Source organism: Thalassophryne amazonica, chromosome 14 (assembly GCF_902500255.1).
Source record: "Thalassophryne amazonica chromosome 14, fThaAma1.1, whole genome shotgun sequence".
Classification (NCBI taxonomy): domain Eukaryota; kingdom Metazoa; phylum Chordata; class Actinopteri; order Batrachoidiformes; family Batrachoididae; genus Thalassophryne; species Thalassophryne amazonica.
Window position 1 is genome coordinate 73,237,232 of NC_047116.1, and position 23,165 is coordinate 73,260,396.

Consider the following 23,165-nt stretch of genomic DNA (forward strand, 5'->3'; position numbering starts at 1 on the left):
AATGTGCGCATCATGCTCTCAATCGCTGCAGCCCATTGACAGCGATATATTTTTTTAATGTATGTCCACATGAGGACAGCAAGCAGACACATGCGTGTCACAGTGGACAGTTGTTAGGTCATGTCTGCCCAAACATGGTACGTGTTCGTCCAGAAAAAGAGATCTCAACAACTGCAGCTGACGGTGGATACGCCCCCTGTCAGTTCAGTGCACACACACCAACGTATCACTCTCTGTTATGTGATCATTATTTTTGAGTTATTTGTTATGTAATTGTGTATGTAGGTTGTGTAGTCATTATTAATATACCTGTCCTGGCTGTTGTCTCTGTGTTTGTACTGTGACATGACCTGTGCACTGAGCTGTCATTTGGTGGCTCACTGTGCTGTGTGCATTGTGACCTAGCTGTCCGGCCCCGCAGGTGTTCATGTCTGTACATAAGCATTTTATGCAAGTGTGCCCCCCACAAGCCACACAAAACACACATATGCCACATGTGTTTCGGGGGGAGGGGGGCACAACACGCGCCATACATGCACACACGTGCGAGTGCACCACGTGTGTGCACTTTGACAAATTTCACATCTGGCTCGAAAGTAATTGTCTGCTTACTGTTTTTGTGCTAACAGCGTGAATGGCCACACATTTTCTAAGTGTCAATCGAGTGGTGTTAGATGTGTCAGCTGGAATTTGGCCGACACCTGCTGCAAGATGGATTTAATGGGCTCTTACAAGGCATTGTCTGTCTTTCAGCCACTGATGTGCGCGAATAGCTCTAGCAACACGTGTACAAGGCATTGGAGGCAGCTCTGATTTTTTCACGAATGGCATGCAATTCCTCCTTCGTGCGCTAGTCGACTTCAATCGTGTTATGTGAGAGACATTGGGCAGTGATGACACAATTCATGATTCTGCAGACTGCAGTAACTGCTGACGGGGACACTGGGCAGTCGTTGGCAAGATTAAAAGCAGTGCAAAAATATTTATAATGTGTATGAGTGCACACAATCAAAGAACAACGTTTATAGAGATATGACAAGGGGACATTTCTTATGTATGAATATATTGCAGTATGGGAATGTAACATTGAGGACTTGCCTACCTGAACCAGTTGTGCTTGCAGGCTCTGACGATTGTTGCATTTATGGTAAATTTGGATCAGTAGGGGGTCCATCTCAGACAAGGAGAGGGAAATGATTGCAAAGTGACTGATTACATCTCTGAACACACTTAGCAATCTGCATTTATGCAGTGCATTCAGAAAGTATTCACAGTGCTGCATTTTTTCCACCTTTATTTATGTTACAGCCTTATTCCAGAATGGATGAAATTCATATTTTTCCCTCAAATTTCTACACACAATACCCCATAATGACAATGTGAATTTTTTTATTTTAGCAAATTTATATATATATATATATATATATATATATATATATATATATATATATATATATATATATATATATATATATATATATATATATATATATATACGAGGGCTGTCCATAAAGTATAGGTCATTTTTCAAAAATTATATGGATTTCATTCATATGTTTTTAAGTCAGACATGCATGAACCCTCGTGCGCATGCGTGAGTTTTTCCACGCCTGTCGGTGACGTCATTCGCCTGTGAGCACTCCTTGTGGGAGGAGTCGTCCAGCCCCTCGTCGGAATTCCTTTGTCTGAGAAGTTGCTGAGAGACTGGCACTTTGTTTGATCAAAATTTTTTCTAAACCTGTGAGACACATCGAAGTGGACACGGTTCGAAAAATTAAGCTGGTTTTCAGTGAAAATTTTAACGGCTCATGAGAGATTTTGAGGTGACACTGTCGCTTTAAGGACTTCCCATGGTGCGAGACGTCGCACTGCGCTCTCAGGCGGCGTCATCAGGATTATGTTGAGTCCATCCAAAGGATGTTGTTGATGCCATAAGCCAAATACTAGAGCTCATTCGATACAGATTTTTTGGGGGGTGCAGATATGATACTGATATGAGAGTAAAAAAAAAAAAAACTGCTGCTATATAAACATGTTTATTTCTCACTGTTTACAAAATATAAGAGGAAAAATGCAAACATACAACCTTTATATATAAATACAGGTTTCGGAGAGTGTATGCCATCTATCTTGGATTATTTTGTTTGAGCAACCAACGACATATGTTGTTCTACCATCATGCTGCCCAAACTCAGTTTGGCAGTGGGTGCATTACTTCATTCAGCATTTGCAAAAAATAGACTTATCATCTGTTTTGGCCCCAGCTAGCTGGCAAGACAGTGATCACTTGTCTCTTGTTGCTGTAAAATGCCTACTCTGAATGAAAGTGAATGGCTGGTCTCTTTGCCTCTGTCTCTTGGGGCACAATTGAATAAGGGGTGATGGGGTCCCAGCCATGCTTGACAGTATTGTAAACAATGCCTTTGGGGCTACTTTTGCTGGGTAAAGTATGTAGTGATACCATTTCCAACAGCCACTGTGTTTTTCTGCATGCTTTATTTGATAAAATAAAAGATTTTATATCAGCAAAAATAATAAAATATCATAATGCTTGTGAAAGCCTCATATCAGCAGATCCTCCATAAAGTCTGTGATTAGAGGCTTTCGTGGCAGGTATTATTTGGAATAGAAAGATGCACCAGATTCTTTCTTTGGTTCCAAAATGGGATTTTGTGTATGAAAAAATATCTGACGCAAAGATAATTGAAATCAATCAATCAATCAATCAATTTTATTTATATAGCGCCAAATCACAACAAACAGTTGCCCCAAGGCGCTTTATATTGTAAGGCAAGGCCATACAATAATTACGTAAAAAACCCCAACGGTCAAAACGACCCCCTGTGAGCAAGCACTTGGCGACAGTGGGAAGGAAAAACTCCCTTTTAACAGGAAGAAACCTCCAGCAGAACCAGGCTCAGGGAGGGGCAGTCTTCTGCTAGGACTGGTTGGGGCTGAGGGAGAGAACCAGGAAAAAGACATGCTGTGGAGGGGAGCAGAGATCAATCACTAATGATTAAATGCAGAGTGGTGCATACAGAGCAAAAAGAGAAAGAAACACTCAGTGCATCATGGGAACCCCCCAGCTGTCTAAGTCTGTAGCAGCATAACTAAGGGATGGTTCAGGGTCACCTGATCCAGCACTAACTATAAGCTTTAGCAAAAAGGAAAGTTTTAAGCCTAATCTTAAAAGTAGAGAGTGTGTCTGTCTCCCTGATCTGAATTGGGAGCTGGTTCCACAGGAGAGGAGCCTGAAAGCTGAAGGCTCTGCCTCCCATTCTACTCTTACAAACCCTAGGAACTACAAGTAAGCCTGCAGTCTGAGAGCGAAGTGCTCTATTGGGGTGATATGGTACTAAGATGGGACCTGATTATTCAAAACCTTATAAGTAAGAAGAAGAATTTTAAATTCTATTGTAGAATTAACAGGAAGCCAATGAAGAGAGGCCAATATGGGTGAGATATGCTCTCTCCTTCTAGTCCCCGTTAGTACTCTAGCTGCAGCATTTTGAATTAACTGAAGGCTTTTCAGGGAACTTTTAGGACAACCTGATAATAATGAATTACAATAGTCCAGCCTAGAGGAAATAAATGCATGAATTAGTTTTTCAGCATCACTCTGAGACAAGACCTTTCTAATTTTAGAGATATTGCGTAAATGCAAAAAAGCAGTCCTACATATTTGTTTAATATGCGCATTGAATGACATATCCTGATCAAAAATGACTCCAAGATTTCTCACAGTATTACTAGAGGTCAGGGTAATGCCATCCAGAGTAAGGATCTGGTTAGACACCATGTTTCTAAGATTTGTGGGGCCAAGTACAATAACTTCAGTTTTATCTGAGTTTAAAAGCAGGAAATTAGAGGTCATCCATGTCTTTATGTCTGTAAGACAATCCTGCAGTTTAGCTAATTGGTGTGTGTCCTCTGGCTTCATGGATAGATAAAGCTGCGTATCATCTGCGTAACAATGAAAATTTAAGCAATGCCGTCTAATAATACTGCCTAAGGGAAGCATGTATAAAGTGAATAAAATTGGTCCTAGCACAGAACCTTGTGGAACTCCATAATTAACCTTAGTCTGTGAAGAAGATTTCCCATTTACATGAACAAATTGTAATCTATTAGATAAATATGATTCAAACCACCGCAGCGCAGTGCCTTTAATACCTATGGCATGCTCTAATCTCTGTAATAAAATTTTTATGGTCAACAGTATCAAAAGCAGCACTGAGGTCTATCAGAAGAAGCACAGAGATGAGTCCACTGTCTGAGGCCATAAGAAGATCATTTGTAACCTTCACTAATGCTGTTTCTGTACTATGATGAATTCTAAAACCTGACTGAAACTCTTCAAATAGACCATTCCTCTGCAGATGATCAGTTAGCTGTTTTACAACTACCCTTTCAAGAATTTTTGAGAGAGAAGGAAGGTTGGAGATTGGCCTGTAATTAGCTAAGATAGCTGGGTCAAGTCATGGCTTTTTAAGTAATGGTTTAATTACTGCCACCTTAAAAGCCTGTGGTACATAGCCAACTAATAAAGATAGACTGATCATATTTAAGATCGAAGCATTAAATAATGGTAGGGCTTCCTTGAGCAGCCTGGTAGGAATGGGGTCTAATAGACATGTTGATGGTTTGGATGAAGTAACTAATGAAAATAACTCAGACACAACAATCGGAGAGAAAGAGTCTAACCAAATACCGGCATCACTGAAAGCAGCCAAAGATAACGATACGTCTTTGGGATGGTTATGAGTAGTTTTTTCTCTAATAGTTCAAATTTTATTAGCAAAGAAAGTCTTGAAGTCATTACTAGTTAAAGTTAAAGGAATACTCGGCTGAATAGAGCTCTGACTCTTTGTCAGCCTGGCTACAGTGCTGAAAAGAAACCTGGGGTTGTTCTTATTTTCTTCAATTAGTGATGAGTAGTAAGATGTCCTAGCTTTACGGAGGGCTTTTTTTATAGAGCAACAGACTCTTTTTCCAGGCTAAGTGAAGATCTTCTAAATTAGTGAGATGCCATTTCCTCTCCAACTTATGGGTTATCTGCTTTAAGCTGCGAGTTTGTGAGTTATACCACGGAGTCAGGCAATTCTGATTTAAAGCTCTCTTTTTCAGAGGAGCTACAGCATCCAAAGTTGTCTTCAATGAGGATGTAAAACTATTGACGAGATACTCTATCTCACTTACAGAGTTTAAGTAGCTACTCTGCACTGTGTTGGTATATGGCATTAGAGAACATAAAGAAGGAATCATATCCTTAAACCTAGTTACAGTGCTTTCTGAAAGACTTCTAGTGTAATGAAACTTATTCCCCACTGCTGGGTAGTCCATCAGAGTAAATGTAAATGTTATTAAGAAATGATTAGACAGAAGGGAGTTTTCAGGGAATACTGTTAAGTCTTCAATTTCCATACCATAAGTCAGAACAAGATCTAAGATATGATTAAAGTGGTGGGTGGACTCATTTACATTTTGAGCAATGCCAATTGAGTCTAATAATAGATTAAATGCAGTGTTGAGGCTGTCATTCTCAGCATCTGTGTGGATGTTAAAATCGCCCACTATAATTATCTTATCTGAGCTAAGCACTAAGTCAGACAAAAGGTCTGAAAATTCACAGAGAAACTCACAGTAACGACCAGGTGGACGATAGATAATAACAAATAAAACTGTTTTTTGGGACTTCCAATTTGGATGGACAAGACTAAGAGTCAAGCTTTCAAATGAATTAAAGCTCTGTCTGGGTTTTTGATTAATTAATAAGCTGGAATGGAAGATTGCTGCTAATCCTCCGCCTCGGCCCGTGCTACGAGCATTCTGACAGTTAGTATGACTTGGGGGTGTTGACTCATTTAAACTAACATATTCATCCTGCTGTAACCAGGTTTCTGTAAGGCAGAATAAATCAATATGTTGATAAATTATTATATCATTTACTAACAGGGACTTAGAAGAGAGAGACCTAATGTTTAATAGGCCATCATTTAACTGTTTTAGTCGGGTGCAGTTGAAGGTGCTATATTATTTTTTTCTTTTTGAATTTTTATGCTTAAATAGATTTTTGCTGGTTATTGGTGGTCTGAGAGCAGGCACCGTCTCTACGGGGATGAGGTAATGAGGGGATGGCAGCGGGAGAGAAGCTGCAGAGAGGTGTGTAAGACTACAATCAGGGTATTATGCAAATTATTTGGCAAAATAGTGTTTGAACCTGAAAAATGGTTGCCATCTTTTAAATTTGAACTGCTAAAAGGCTGTTTTAGAGTGAGTCGGAGATAGAGAGAGGGCTCGTCTTTAGCATGTTCATGCAAAATACAGTGGGGAAAGAAAGTAATTGATACACCTGCGATTTTGCAAGTTCACCCACTTATAGTAGTGTTCAGAATAATAGTAGTGCTATGTGACTAAAAAGATTAATCCAGGTTTTGAGTATATTTCTTATTGTTACATGGGAAAAAAGGTACTAGTACATTCAGTAGATTCTCACAAATCCAACAAGATCAAGCATTCATGATATGCACACTCTTAAGGCTATGAAATTGGGCTATTAGTAAAAAAAGTAGAAAAGGGGGTGTTCACAATAATAGTAGTGTGGCATTCAGTCAGTGAGTTCGTCACTTTTGTGGAACAAACAGGTGTGAATCAGGTGTCCCCTATTTAAGGATGAAGCCAGCAGCTGTTGAACATGCTTTTCTCTTTGAAAGCCTGAGGAAAATGGGATGCCTGTGTGAAGCTAATTTATTTGCAAGAATCCCTCGCAAAGTCCCTCTGTTAAATAAAAGACATGTGCAGCAGAGGTTACAATTTGCCAAAGAACACATCAACTGGCCTAAAGAGAAATGGAGGAATATTTTGTGGACTGATGAGAGTAAAATTGTTCTTTTTGGGTCCAAGGGCTGCAGACAGTTTATGAGATGACCCCCAAACTCTGAATTCAAGCCACAGTTCACAGTGAAGACAGTGAAGCACGGTGGTGCAAGCATCATGATATGGGCATGTTTCTCCTACTATGGTGTTGGGCCTATATATCGCATACCAGGTATCATGGATCAGTTTGATATGTCAAAATACTTGAAGAGGCCATGTTGCCTTATGCTGAAGAGGACATGCCCTTGAAATGGGTGTTTCAACAAGACAGTGACCCCAAGCACACTAGTAAACGGGCAAAATCTTGGTTCCAAACCAACAAAATTAATGCCTCGCAGATGTGAAGAAATCATGAAAAACTGTGGTAATACAACTAAATACTAGTTTAGTGATTCACAGGATTGCTAAAAAAGCAGTTTGAACATAATAGTTTTGAGTTTGCAGCGTCAACAGCAGATGCTACTATTATTGTGAACACCCCCTTTCTACTTTTTTTTTTACTAATAGCCCAATTTCATAGCCTTAAGAGTGTGCATATCATGAATGCTTGGCTTTGTTGGATTTGTGAGAATCTACTGAATCTACTGGTACCTTGTTTCCCATGTAACAATAAGAAATATACTCAAAACCTGGATTAATCTTTTTAGTCGCATAGCACTACTATTATTCTGAACACTACTGTACACATTATGGAGGAGGTTGACATTTTCAGCATATGTGCAGTTCTACTGTGAGATACAGAATCTAAAAAAACAAAACAAAAAAAAAAAACAGGAAATATGAGTTTTAAATAATTTATTTGCATTTTATTGCATGAAAAAGGTATTTGATACATTAGAAATACAGAACTTAATACTCGGTACAAAAACCTTTGTTTGAAATTACAGAGACTAAGCATTTCCTGTAGGTCTTAACAAAGTTTGCACACACTGCAGCAGGGTTTCTGGTCTGTCTCTGGACAACATGGAGTTTCAGCTCTCTCCAGAGATTTTCTATTGGATTCAGGTCTGGAGACTGGCTAGGCCACTTCAGGACCTTGATGTGCTTCTTACAGAGCCACTCCTTGGTTATCTTGGCTGTGTGCTTCGGGTCATTGTCATGTTGGAACACCCAGCCACGACCCATCTTCAGTGCTCTGACTGAGGGAAGGAGGTTTTTGGCCAGTATCTCACAATACATGGCCCCGTTCATCCTCCCCTCAATGCGGTGCAGTCATCCCGTCCCCTGTGCAGAAAAGCATCCCCAAAGCATAATGTTTCCACCTCCATGCTTCACAGTAGGGATGGTGTTATTGGGGTTGTACTCATCCTTCTTCTTCCTCCAAACACGGTGAGTGGCATTTCGACCAAAAAGTTCTATCTTGGTCTCATCTGACCACATGACTTTCTCCCATGACTCTTCTTGGTCATCCAGATTGTCACTGGCAAACTTCAGATGGGCCTAGACATGTGCAGGCTTGAGCAGGGGTACCTTGCGTGCGGTGCAGGATTTTAATCCATGATGGTGTAGTGTGTTACTAATTGTCCTCCTTGTGACTGTGGTCCCAGCTGTCTTCAGGTCACTGACCAGGTCCTGGCGTGTAATTCTGGGCTGATTCCTCACTGTTCTCAAGATCATTGATACCCCACACGGTGAGATCTTGCAGGGGGCCCCAGAGCGAGGGAGATTGACTGTTGTCTTGAACTCCTTCCATTTTCTGACAATTGCACCAACAGTAGTAGACTTCTCACAAAGCTGTTTGGCTATTCTCCTGTAGCCCATTCCAGCCTTGTGAAGGTCTATAATTTTACCCCTGGTGCTCTTACACAGCTCTTTGGTCTTGGCCATTGTGGAGAGGTTGGGGTTTGTTTGTGTGTGTGCACATGTGTCTTTTATACTCCTAATGAGTTCGAACAGGTGCAGGTAATAGAGATAATGAGAGGAGAACAAGAGGGCTTCTTAAAGGAGAACTAAGAGGTCTGTGAATGCCAGAATTCTAATGTATCAAATACCTTTTTCATGCAGTGAAATGCAAATAAATTATTTAAAACTCATACAGTGTGATTTCCTGGACTTTTTTTTTTTAGATTCTGTCTCTCACAGTATGCTGAAAATGCCAGCCTCCTCCATAACTTGTAAGTGGGTGAACTTGCAAAATTGCTGGTGTATCAAGTACTTTCTTTCCCCACTGTATGAAAGTTGTGTCAGTGTTTCCCTGCACCGAAGAATCTACACGTGTCTTCTGCACTAATGAGTTGGATGTGGAACTGAATGGAACATGCGCCTTACCTAACCTGATCTGACAGGTGTTGATGAAGCGCTCTAACTCAGGGAACACCTGAATAATGTTGTCTGTGTGAATGTGGCACCTTGGCCTTCTCTGACTGCTTTGTGAGGCAGTACAACACACAGCAGCCATATCGTGGTGGTTGACACTGTGAGAGGTGCGGGAAGTCAGAGCTGCTCTTTCAGGTTGCCATACAAACCAGCCAGTGCTATTTGTTCCAATTTGCTCTGTGGCGTGGAGATCAAAAAGCTTGGAACCCAGAGTGGTCTCTGCATATTAGCATCTGTTTTTCTTTCAGCTCACTTAGACGTCCATTCACTGAATTTACATCAAGAACCAGAATCAGACTGTGTGGTCGTTTTCTGCGCTGCTTAAGTTAGGTTTTGTGTTTGAGTTGCGACCAGTTTGGTGTGTTATTGTGCCATTAGGCCTTCAGATGAGGAGGTAAAATGGTGCAGAACATCCTGCAGCTCCCGCTGGTTGTCCAGCTGCAACCCCACAAAGACCGTTTTTAAACTCCGCTTCTGCGCCACGTTCTGCGCTCCATTGAAAAGTTGGCGGTTTGTTTACGAGTGCGCCAGCAGGTTTTTGTGGCTGTGCGCTCTGCTTGTGAGAAGGAGGTGAACAGCCAGTGAAAGACTCACCCTTCCCCCTCCTCTCTTGCTTCTTCCAGAATCAGTTTGAAAAGGACAGCCAGCCCCCTCACCCCGTCCTGACGCTCCAGTGATGCTTAGTTGGTGAGTTCATATTCTTCTTCTTGATTCAACACTTTTCCTCAAGCTTTAATGTGCTTCTGCTTCTTTCTTTCTTCCATGTGTCTGTGTTCTTGTGCTCAGGTGCATTGTCAAACTCTGGCCTTTTTAAATCACCGAGTGTGGTGGCGCGCCGTTCTTTGCCGTTTTGTTTGTTGCAGCCCTGGCACCGCAGCCACTGGGGGAAAATACAAACCACACACGGGGTTAATTTACTTTGATAAGTGCTTTTGCTCTTGGTTTACTCAGATCCTTGAACTTGGACTTAGGGAGGCGAGTAAAGTGTTCAAAACAACTGTTTTGATGGTTTGCTTCTGACAGCTGGTTCTGTTTCAGAGCTGATTCCAACCTGGGAAAACAACTTCTTGCTTACTAGTGGATTTGGACTAATTTGGTAATTCTGGATGATTTTCTTTGTAAAAATGTGTTTTGACTTTTATAGTTAATACCTTGTGAGTACAAAAAACCAATCTTATGTTAATAATGGATGAGCTGAGGGTCCTACAATGACAAGAATGCTTTTTCCCCGTGAGGTCACGTACGTCAGCCGAGCCAGACACGGTTGGCTGGACATGAGTGCTTCTGGCGCTGTTGTGTTTTCAGTGACTCGTTTTTGTAGCGAGGTTTTCTGTTTGGTGGGGAACACCCAGGTTTCACTTGCTTGCAGCAAATACTAGACACTTACTTTGGAGAAGTTGTCCATCCAGGACTCGGTGGTTCTGTGGCGTGTTGGACGCAGTGATGCACAGCACCAGCGTATCCTTCCAGACCTAAACTGAGTCATGTGATTTTATCACCAGCTTGCAAAATGTTTGTTCAGCTGTATTTTTTGGTTAGTTTTTATGTTCATTAGGGCTGCAGCTATCGATTATTTTAGTAATCGAGTATTCTATCGATTATTCTGGTGATTAATTGAGTAATTGGATAAAAAGTACTTTTGTGTTTTTAACAACATCAACTGCCCAGGACTCTTCCTAAGCAATGGCACAATGTTGCTGTGCCATCACACAGATTTTGTCAAATTTAGTGTATCCCTTTCTGTTTTCTAGAGGTGGGCGGATTGATCCTAATATCGATAATATCAATACCAATGCTGGTATTGATATTGAACGATCCTCATGTAAAAAGATCAATACTCAAGCTTTTTTTCTCTCCCACACGCACTGACTGCTGCACATGCAGATTCATCGAAGTCTACTCTCTGTCTGTAAGAGCAGTGCTGCGCTGTGTCACACAACACGGAGCAGTGCACCCTTGTATTGTGGTTTGTCAGCCCTCTACGTCAGGAGATTTTGTTTTAAGTTGTGTTGATATTTTTTTAAACAAAAATTTTGATTGTGATAATAAAGTATTTTTGTTGTTATGTACAATGTTTGGCGAAATTCTATCCTAGGTCTTTTGGATCCTTTGATCTATGAAGCTTAAATATGAAAAAGTATTGGTATTGGTATTGATATCGGCGATACTGGGCTTGTATTTACTTGGTATCGGATCAATACCAAAATTCCCGGTATTGCCCACCTCTACTGTTTTCCTGGGTAATTATTTATTTATTGCTCTCGTCTTCTTCTGTTTTTTTTCTGGTACGTTACAGTGCCACATACAGGGCTGGCATATGTATTACAACGTTAAACGAAGCTTTGAGGCACAGAATTTGCCTCAAACATTTTTTTATAATCGAATTATTCAAGTTACTCGACCAATCGTTTCAGCCCTAATGTTCATCATTAAGGTATAACTTTTCCAAAACAAACTTAAATTTTATTTATCTTCTTTTGATGTACTTTTGTCTTGCAAGCTATTTTTTATGTATTACTGCCACTTTCCAGACCAAGGTTGCATATCCGCTGTGGCGATAGGCTGAGGGTGCAAGTACAGAAAGCATCAAGTTCCATTAATGTAATGTGAAAAGTGTTTTCTGTTGGCTTTTAACAGTAAAAGTGGAATTCTTCCTTTTCTTCTGTTAATTAAATGTAAAGCTGAATGAAAAAGTTAAACGATGCCCAGCCTAAAAAAAAGATGATTGTAATGGTGGTTGGCTCTCACTGCGGTATTGTATCACTTCCTGTTCCGGAGCACAGCGGTGTTTTGCTGTATCTGTTAGCTGTTTAATCTGCGCAGTTAGATTGATCTAGTTAACTAGATAACGATTTGTTTCACAGTGTAATCTTCATGTGCTTTAACTAAAGCACTCCCTCTGCTGAATCACCTCTAAATTATTTACACATTATTCACTTTGTGTGTTTTTAGGAATCCGCTAGCTTAGCGCAGCTACTAGCTCTTAGCCGGTTTAGCATGGCGGCTTCTCCTGTCTCTCCCGCACTTTTCTGCTCTGGGTGTGAAATGTTTAGTTATTCCCCGGCCTCCTTTAGCAGTAATGGTACTTGTAATAAGTGTAGCTTATTCGTAGCTTTGGAGGCCAGGCTGGGTGAATTGGAGACTCGGCTCTGCACCGTGGAAAATTCTACAGCTAGCCAGGCCCCTGTAGTCGGTGCGGACAAAGGTAGCTTAGCCACCATTAGTTTCCCTCTGGCAGATCCCGAGCAGCCGGGAAAGTAGGCCGACTGGGTGACTGTGAGGAGGAAGCGTAGTCCTAAACAGAAGCCCCGTGTACACTGCCAACCCGTTCACATTTCTAACCGTTTTTCCCCACTCAACGACACACCCGCCGAGGATCAAACTCTGGTTATTGGCGACTCTGTTTTGAGAAATGTGAAGTTAGCGACACCAGCAACCATAGTCAATTGTCTTCCGGGGGCCAGAGCAGGCGACATTGAAGGAAATTTGAAACTGCTGGCTAAGGCTAAGCATAAATTTGGTAAGATTGTAATTCACATCGGCAGTAATGACACCCGGTTACGCCAATCGGAGGTCACTAAAATGAACATTGAATCGGTGTGTAACTTTGCAAAAACAATGTCGGACTCTGTAGTTTTCTCTGGGCCCCTCCCCAATCGGACCGGGAGTGACATGTTTAGCCGCATGTTCTCCTTGAATTGCTGGCTGTCTGAGTGGTGTCCAAAAAATGAGGTGGGCTTCATAGATAATTGGCAAAGCTTCTGGGGAAAACCTGGTCTTGTTAGGAGAGACGGCATCCATCCCACTTTGGATGGAGCAGCTCTCATTTCTAGAAATCTGGCCAATTTTCTTAAATCCTCCAAACCGTGACTATCCAGGGTTGGGACCAGGAAGCAGAGTTGTAGTCTTACACACCTCTCTGCAGCTTCTCTCCCCCGCCATCCCCTCATTACCCCATCCCCGTAGAGACGGTGCCTGCTCCCAGACCACCAATAACCAGCAAAAATCTATTTAAGCATAAAAATTCAAAAAGAAAAAATAATATAGCACCTTCAACTGCACCACAGACTAAAACAGTTAAATGTGGTCTATTAAACATTAGGTCTCTCTCTTCTAAGTCCCTGTTAGTAAATGATATAATAATTGATCAACATATTGATTAATTCTGCCTTACAGAAACCTGGTTACAGCAGGATGAATATGTTAGTTTAAATGAGTCAACACCCCCGAGTCATACTAACTGCCAGAACGCTCGTAGCACGGGCCGAGGTGGAGGATTAGCAGCAATCTTCCATTCCAGCTTATTCATTAATCAAAAACCCAGACAGAGCTTTAATTCATTTGAAAGCTTGACTCTTAGTCTTGTCCATCCAAACTGGAAGTCCCAAAAACCAGTTTTATTTGTTATTATCTATCATCCACCTAGTCGTTACTGTGAGTTTCTCTGTGAATTTTCAGACCTTTTGTCTGATTTAGTGCTTAGCTCATATAAGATAATTATAGTGGGCGATTTTAACATCCACACAGATGCTGAGAATGACAGCCTCAACACTGCATTTAATCTATTATTAGACTCAATTGGCTTTGCTCAAAATGTAAATGAGTCCACCCACCACTTTAATCATATCTTAGATCTTGTTCTGACTTATGGTATGGAAATTGAAGACTTAACAGTATTCCCTGAACACTCCCTTCTGTCTAATCATTTCTTAATAACATTTACATTTACTCTGATGGACTACCCAGCAGTGGGAAATAAGTTTCATTACACTAGAAGTCTTTCAGAAAGCACTGTAACTAGGTTTAAGGATATGATTCCTTCTTTATGTTCTCTAATGCCATATACCAACACAGTGCAGAGTAGCTACCTAAACTCTGTAAGTGAGATAGAGTAGCTCGTCAATAGTTGTACATCCTCATTGAAGACAACTTTGGATGCTGTAGCTCCTCTGAAAAAGAGAGCTTTAAATCAGAAGTGCCTGACTCTGTGGTATAACTCACAAACTCGCAGCTTAAAGCAGATAACCCATAAGTTGGAGAGGAAATGGCGTCTCACTAATTTAGAAGATCTTCACTTAGCCTGGAAAAAGAGTCTGTTGCTCTATAAAAAAGCCCTCCGTAAAGCTAGGACATCTTACTACTCATCACTAATTGAAGAAAATAAGAACAACCCCAGGTTTCTTTTCAGCACTGTAGCCAGGCTGACAAAGAGTCAGAGCTCTATTCAGCCGAGTATTCCTTTAACTTTAACTAGTAATGACTTCATGACTTTCTTTGCTAATAAAATTTGAACTATTAGAGAAAAAATAACTCATAACCATCCCAAAGATGTATCGTTATCTTTGGCTGCTTTCAGTGATGCCGGTATTTGGTTAGACTCTTTCTCTCCGATTGTTCTGTCTGAGTTATTTTCATTAGTTACTTCATCCAAACCATCAACATGTCTATTAGACCCCATTCCTACCAGGCTGCTCAAGGAAGCCCTACCATTATTTAATGCTTCGATCTTAAATATGATCAGTCTATCTTTATTAGTTGGCTATGTACCACAGGCTTTTAAGGTGGCAGTAATTAAAGCATTACTTAAAAAGCCATCACTTGACCCAGCTATCTTAGCTAATTATAGGCCAATCTCCAACCTTCCTTTTCTCTCAAAAATTCTTGAAAGGGTAGTTGTAAAACAGCTAACTGATAATCTGCAGAGGAATGGTAATAGATTACAATTTGTTCATGTAAATGGGGAATCTTCTTCACAGACTAAGGTTAATTATGGAGTTCCACAAGGTTCTGTGCTAGGACCAATTTTATTCACTTTATACATGCTTCCCTTAGGCAGTATTATTAGACGGCATTGCTTAAATTTTCATTGTTACGCAGATGATACGCAGCTTTATCTATCCATGAAGCCAGAGGACACACACCAATTAGCTCAACTGCAGGATTGTCTTACAGACATAAAGACATGGATGACCTCTAATTTCCTGCTTTTAAACTCAGATAAAACTGAAGTTATTGTACTTGGCCCCACAAATCTTAGAAACATGGTGTCTAACCAGATCCTTACTCTGGATGGCATTACCCTGACCTCTAGTAATACTGTGAGAAATCTTGGAGTCATTTTTGATCAGGATATGTCATTCAATGCGCATATTAAACAAATATGTAGGACTGCTTTTTTGCATTTACGCAATATCTCTAAAATTAGAAAGGTCTTGTCTCAGAGTGATGCTGAAAAAGTAATTCATGCATTTATTTCCTCTAGGCTGGACTATTGTAATTCATTATTATCAGGTTGTCCTAAAAGTTCCCTGAAAAGCCTTCAGTTAATTCAAAATGCTGCAGCTAGAGTACTAACGGGGACTAGAAGGAGAGAGCATATTTCACCCATATTGGCCTCTCTTCATTTGCTTCCTGTTAATTCTAGAATAGAATTTAAAATTCTTCTTCTTACTTATAAGGATTTGAATAATCAGGTCCCATCTTATCTTAGGGACCTCGTAGTACCATATCACCCCAATAGAGCGCTTCGCTCTCAGACTGCAGGCTTACTTGTAGTTCCTAGGGTTTGTAAGAGTAGACTGGGAGTCAGAGCCTTCAGCTTTCAGGCTCCTCTCTTTTCTCCTCTGTTTCTTTCTCTTTTTGCTCTGTATGCACGACTCTGCATTTAATCATTAGTGATTGATCTCTGCTCCCCTCCACAGCATGTCTTTTTCCTGGTTCTCTCCCTCAGCCCCAACCAGTCCCAGCAGAAGACTGCCCCTCCCTGAGCCTGGTTCTGCTGGAGGTTTCTTCCTGTTAAAAGGGAGTTTTTCCTTCCCACTGTCGCCAAGTGCTTGCTCACAGGGGGTCGTTTTGACCGTTGGGGTTTTTTATGTAATTATTGTATGGCCTTGCCTTACAATATAAAGCGCCTTGGGGCAACTGTTTGTTGTGATTTGGCGCTATATAAATAAAATTGATTGATTGATTGATAATTAAGCTAAGTGATAACGTTAAATGACGTGTTTCAGTGTTTTGCTTGCTAGTGCTGTGTCGTGTTGCTATGGATACGGGCTGTCATGGCTGCCTTCTGTCCACCAGAAAACCACAATGGCTGAGGTTTTTCTGCCTGCTTAACTGTTGGTGTACAAAGCATCATGGCTGTTGAAATGTGACATGATGTGCCTGCGTGAGCACAGACTGTGGGACACATTTACAGGTCACCCTGTCAAAGTCGGCCAGACGATGGATGCTCATTATTACCACTGTCATGTCTGCGCTTCAGCCAATTCTTTTTTTAAGCACATTTTTAAGTAGAGTTAATTTTCTGCCATATTTTGATGTGTCTCCACATCCAAATGAATTTGTTTCATGCTTGAAAGTTTAGAGTGAACAGATGAGTATAGAAGAGCTTAAAAATGCTTCAGGTAAAAGAAAGTCTAATTAAAATAGGAAGAAAATGCAAATGAGTTCCTGTTATCTCACACATTAACAAAAGAAAATCGTTGTTCTTTAAAAATCAATTTTAAGCCACAATGTCATTTATAGGCTTTTACAAATAGATGACATTGAAGTGTTGTAAGAATATTGCACTTGTCTTAGAAGACAATCGACACATCTGATGGCGGTGAAGAAAAATAATGACGACACTCAAGGTCACAGCTGTAGCTCTGCAGTGATCACTGTGGTCACGTCTGTGCACACACTGGAGATGTAACACATAGGAACAAACATATACAGCCCACTCTGTCTGTTCTCAGGAAGGTCCTATTACGATAGAAGCACGTGAATGTGGCCTCAAGCTGACACAGGACCATCCACCAACAGGATGGGATAAAGGAGACGGGTTCATGTGCAGGTGCTTGAGGCACAGCCACAGTCAGTTTTTGCACAGCTGTAACAGTGACCATCACACAGTGCTGTGGAAACAAAGGATTGTTATTTTGTTTTAAATTATGCTATTTTATTGTGAATTCTTGCTTTTCCTATGGCCAAAATCTTTGCGAAAACTAGGTTGCAATGATGATATTGGAGTTCTCCGTCTGTGAGTGCTTTATGTTTAGATTTGGAAATCCATAGCTCCATCACTGCCACGTTACACTTTATAAACATATTTGGTTCCAAGCCCTCTGGTCAAAGAAACAGAGGAGGAGGTATACAGTCAGTCACTGCTCTCCAAAACTCAAAATACCAGCATGACGTACATGTCACATCACATTGACAAGACTGATGTGGGAATGTAGTCAGTTTCAGATTTCACAAATTTGTTTGTTCACAAACTTATTTTAAGTCGTCAGTGGCAGCCAGAGGACCAGGGGGAATGATGGTGTTCAAAGATATTTATGTGATCTGCCAGGAACCTCTTCAGGTTTCAGGCTGTCAGAGACATCGGAGGCTGGAACAACCAGTTCTGAATTGAGACGGTCTGGCATACAGAGCATTTTACTGTTGTGTCATGAGCTTATCACCCTACCCCCTGACACCTGGCAACCTTGACAGCTGCACATGACAAGCTCATGTAATGGGCATAACCCATAGATTAGTAAAAAATGTCATTATTTATTTATGCATTACTTATAATCACTGCTTATTTACAGATGGGACCCAAAAGTGTCCTTTTGTCTTTTTTTTAAATTTGCTAACTGTTTTGTCTGTTACGGGGGGATTGTGCAATGATTTATGAATGTTAGTAATGCTTCTTTGCAGCTTTTTTACTCTTTGTGTTGATTGTGTTGATGCAGTGTGTTTGGCTGATCAGCTACTTACATTCTAACAATTCCAGGCTCATCAAGAAGTTGCTGAACATCATAGCTGGTCTATCCACAGGTATGCTGAGTGCTGTGAAGAGTGGAGACAGACTCTCTGAGTTTTGGTATTCATCAGGGATGTGTTCTGGCTACTATTCTCTTCAATGTTTGCATGGACTTGGTGTTAGGAGGGTTTGTGGAATCCAGCGACTTTGGTGCATTTGTAATTGAGGAAATACGAGTACTGTATTTACTGATCTTTGTGGAACCAGTGCATGCTGTGATTGTAGCACTTGAAACGAATGATGAGTCTGAGTGTCTGTTTGTGATTGTCCTGGATTAAGACTTTCGACAACGTGGACTCAAGTTTTTGAAGTAAATAGGTCTGCTAGTGATGAAAATGTCAAACTTGTGGCATGTCCCTTGTCTGTGACTGTGGTTTTATTTTATGGTCTATCCTTCGGTTATGTGTTATTACCTCCGCCAACAAAGTTGGACTAGGTTCTGTTTGTTTGTTTGTCTGTGAACATCCTGGAGCTCACTTTTTTCATATATCTTTATGAAATTTTTACTGAAGACTCATATCCTGATAGGCAACAACTGATTAAGTTTTGAATGTCATAGGTCAAACGACAAAGTCAGGAAAAACTTTGAAAACTGGACAAATCCCTATTAAGATTGAAACAATTTTCAAGAATTTACAACTCTCTTAAAATCTCTTTCATATTTTAGAGCGTTATGTAGGATGGTATCCTTTGTTGACTGTCTGGTCAGGATCTGATCCAGATTGCAGGTTTTGTGGCCATTTAAATTGAACATCGAAAACCCCATTTAATGTATATTTTAAATTATATCTTAATCAGACATGCCCCAATCACTCTCATATTTGAAAGTGAGGTGCAGACTAGCACTGACTATCATCAGACAAAGTTTTATCCTGATCTGATCCAGATTGTGGATGTAATGAACATATGAATTTAATATTGAAAAGCCCATTTGGTGTACATTTTGCATTATATCTCAATCAAAAGTGCCTCAATCACTCTTCATGTGTCTGTTACGGATTTATCTACACCACCAAAATTGGATGGTTTCAGTTTTATACCTGTCTGTCTATTTTCCAGTTATCATTTGGAAACCAAGTGCCAAAAAGCAGTGACAAATTGTGCATAGCAGAGATAACCAATGTTCTGGGAAAATTATCTGAAAAATAATTTAGAAACAGAAAAAAATAAAAACCTGATAACACCACAAAAAACTTTGATTCAAGTGCATGAACTAAATACATACTCCTGACATTTGATCACACCTAATTTAACTTATGAAAAGCCACTTCTGACAGGACTTTCATCTTGAAAATTTATTCCAAGCTAAAATTTTGTCGAATTGTCAACTAGTGTTGGCGGAGGTTTTCACTCTATGAGCATGGTGCTCTAGTTGTCATCTGTCTGTGCCCTTTTGATTTTATTAGTTGTGTTCTCTCACCTGTCTATCTTAGTCATCCGTGGTTGTCATCTTTGTGGTCTGTCCCCTGTCCATGTCTGTGGTCTGTTGAGTCACTGCCCTTTTCTCTGTCATTATGTGTTTATCTTGTGTTCTTCGGTTTATCTTATTTCTCTGTTAGCACCTCGTACACTTCTGAATTCCTTGTTTGGTTTTTACATTTGTGTCCTTGGTTTTGTATTTGGTTTTGTGATTTCCTTTTTCGGTTGTGCTTGGTTATTGTTATGTTTTGGTTCTACTCAGCCTAGAGTTTTCCGTTGAGTTTTGAGTCACCTTTTGTATGTCAGTTTAGCACGTGTGTTTCGATCCGGTCTCCCCTAATTTCCCACACCTGTTGTTTGTTTGTTTATAAGTTTCCTCCGTGTATTAAGCCTGCACCATTTCCTTGTTTAGTTTGCCAGTTTCTTCTCATTTGGTTCCTCCCTGCATGTCGTGTTGTAAGTCGTCTGATATCTTTGTCACCCCCTGGTTATAGTTGTTTCCTGTTTATGTAGTTTTATTTCCTGTTTCCTTCGTTGTTGTTCCTGCGTGTGGAATTATGTCTTGTGCTTGATTTTGACTCCCATTTCCCCCCATTGTACTCACATTTTTTGTTGGACTTTTTTCATGCTGTGTTGATCATTAAATCACCTTGTTTTTTCACATACCATCTGTTTGGTTGCTGCTTACATTTTGGGGTACATTCAGTTGTTGCAGTACGTAACAGTTTTCTGTATCTGGGAGATTGGTCTATGAGGTTGGAAGACATCTGAGAGCATTCAAACTCATGAAGATGCTGGACGAAGCAGCTCAGGACGCGCAGCAAAAAAAACACCTCCATCTTGGAAGTCTCACAGGACATGTTGTGGCATGTCCAGCTGTTACACACAATTTCTTGGATACTCACTCGACTGAAAGCCATCGAAAGCCGTCTGAAATCTTCTGAATGGTTTCCAACACGGAGGTGTTTTTTTCTGCTGCGCGTCCTGAGCTGCTTCGTAGTGATGCGCGAAATCCTCCGCACGTCTTTCATTACAAAATCTCCTGTAACAGTGGAATGTGCCGCAAAAGTGCTATGTCCAGCTCTGTTGCCATTTCTGTGGTAGTCACATGATGTCCCGGATCAACACAGCATTCAGTTTATAAATGATCTGGTCGTTCCATCCTGTTGATGGCTGCTCAGCGCGCCGCGCGCCCTCCGCCGCTGTGGGCCGTCTTTAAAAAGGTTTTAACAGTCCATAATCCGCGTGACGCCGACAGAATTTTCACCGATATCCAACTGAATCTTTCAAATGGTTTCCAACTGCCTGTCTCTAACAGTTTCTGAAAAAATTTCATGGAGCAAAGCGGCAGTCTCTCAGCAAGTTCTCAGACAAAACAAATCTGACGGGAAGGGTGGACCAGTGCTCACTTCAAAGCCTGCCCACAGACGAATGACGCAAACCGACAGGCGTGCAAAAACTCACGCATGCGCACGAAGGTTCAAGCTTGGCTGATGCAATCACACGTGATTCAAATCCATATAGTTTTTGAAAAAAATAAAAAGTGTCCGTTACTTTTGGACAGACCTCGTATATCCTATAATGACTTGGAATGAAATGGGCACCATGTGCTTCAGATAAAAGATGAAAAAGACCATCCAGACTGTTATCACACAACTCCAAAAGCTAGGTCTAACATGGTATGGGGGTAAAAAGCATAGAGTCCTATATAGGAAGGGTCATAGCATAGTGTGTATCCTTTGTTTTATAGCATGAAGTAAGATGAGAGATGAGATGAGAGTCTGTGACTAGCCCTTGGATTTGGCACAAGTTATTTCCCCAGTCAAGGATGGTACACATTTTCAGCTTGGTGTACTGGTGTACTGAGACTAGTGCACATAAAGCATCTTGTCCAAGGATACAGACAGTTAGCGTGACCAGCAATCAAACCCAGGTCTATATATTAGTTGTCTACCTCCTTACCAACTGAGCTACATTTCTCATTTTTGCTGAGTTATGGGCTTATTTTCAAACCACCAACAAAATAATTCTTCATATAGACATCACTTTAAAAGCCATTTTATTGTACTGACAAGTCTGTTGATGGACAGGACTACAAAATTCAGAACTGAACTGAGAATGACATTGAATTTCAGATAAATTATTGAATTTCAGTTGAGTTTTGAACTGAGTACTGAATTACCATTCAAATTTGCATAGCCTTGGTGATGGATACAATATTTCTGTCACGGTGTTTCCTGGATTTCATTTACATATGTCACTAAGAAATACACAAATGCACGACTCCAGGACACAGACATTGGTATAATAGAAGGCTTTATCTTAAGATGTTGCAGGGATTCGGTACACAGTATGGCAAGCAGAGAGGCGGAGGTACAAACAATTGAGAGGCAGAGGCATGGTCCAGGTGAGCAGAGGTCAAAAACATAGTGTGGCAAGGTACAAGGGCAATGAGAAAGAGGAAATCCAAAAATACAGAGCGAGGTCAAAAATACAGAGAGCCAGCAAGGACAGGGAACTAAGGCCAGAATGTGGATAACTAGATCACAGTGAACTGGCACCAAAGTGAGAGAAGTGAGGGGCTTAAAAAAACAGGTGATGTAATCACTGGAACAAGACGCAGGTATTAGTGAAGGTTCTGGAAGGAGGTGTGGTCTGGTGAAGCAAAGAAGAAGAGAAGAGCATCAAGAGGGTGAGTGAGTAAAAAACAAAGCAGTGCAAAGCAAGAGTAAGTGACAGAAAGACCCAATGGTGAAAATATAACGTGCCCATAGACCAACAAAAGGAAAGGTGAACAACATAAAGGGGCAAAGTAGGAAATAGAGTAACAGACCTAAAAGAGAACAAGAACAATAAAAGACTACAACCAAAACTAGAAAAGAACTGAACACAGCTGAAGTATAAAAGTTACAGCAGCGTATGAAAAATAAAACAGAGAAAACCATGGAACGGGGCTAAACCCAGACATAAACCCCGGGATGGGGCGGAACCTGACATTCAACTCAGCTCTGTGTCATTCACCCAAATGTTCCATCTTTCAACTCATGCAAATATTCTAACCATCGCACTCATAAACATTCATTTCATATATATATATATATATATATATATATATATATATATATATATATATATATATATATATATATATATATATATATATATATATGAGAGAGAGAGCGAGAGAGAGAGAGAGAGAGAGAGAGAGAGCTGTGACTGGAGAAACTGTGGATTGGAGAACTTTTGTCTGTTACACCAGAACTCATATTTTCATGGGGCAGTGGAAAAGAGAATGATACCAATGCAAGAAAACAATTTCAATTTCAATTTATTTTCCTTTATATAGTGCCATATCACAACAGAGTTGCCTCAAGGCACTTCACACAGGTAAGGTCTAACCTTACCAACCCCCAGAGCAACAGTGGTAAGGAAAAACTCCCTCTGAGGAAGAAACCTCAAGCAGACCAGACTCAAAGGGGTGACCCTCTGCTTGGGCCATGCTACAAACATAAATTACAGAAATAATTCACAGATCAATTCACAGACGAATATACAAGAATTGCTGTTGGTGCACAGGACAGGAGGATCGCCAACACAAACACAACTGCTATCTCTGGATGGAGCTGCACCTTAAACAGAGAAAAAACAGAATCAGGCATCAGAAAGACAAAACATATTGTATAATTTGCCAGCATTAATCAACAAGAAAAACAGAAGAAATACTAAGGTGATCGCCAGCTGCTAGCCCTAAGCTTCACTAAAA

At 40.6% G+C, this 23,165-nt stretch overlaps 1 protein-coding gene across 3 annotated transcripts in view; it reads left to right on the forward strand.

Moving 5' to 3' along the window:
• sema5ba (sema domain, seven thrombospondin repeats (type 1 and type 1-like), transmembrane domain (TM) and short cytoplasmic domain, (semaphorin) 5Ba) overlaps window positions 1–23,165 on the forward strand; it is a 945,671-nt gene that overhangs the window by 265,679 nt on the left and 656,827 nt on the right. For 2 of the 3 annotated variants that reach the window (XM_034185844.1, XM_034185841.1), the window contains exon 2: window positions 9,816–9,879. The exons of the other annotated variant lie outside the window; for it this stretch is intronic. The gene's annotated coding sequence lies outside the window, so the exon portion shown is untranslated. The remainder of the gene's footprint in view (window positions 1–9,815; window positions 9,880–23,165) is intronic. 3 annotated transcript variants of the gene reach the window in all.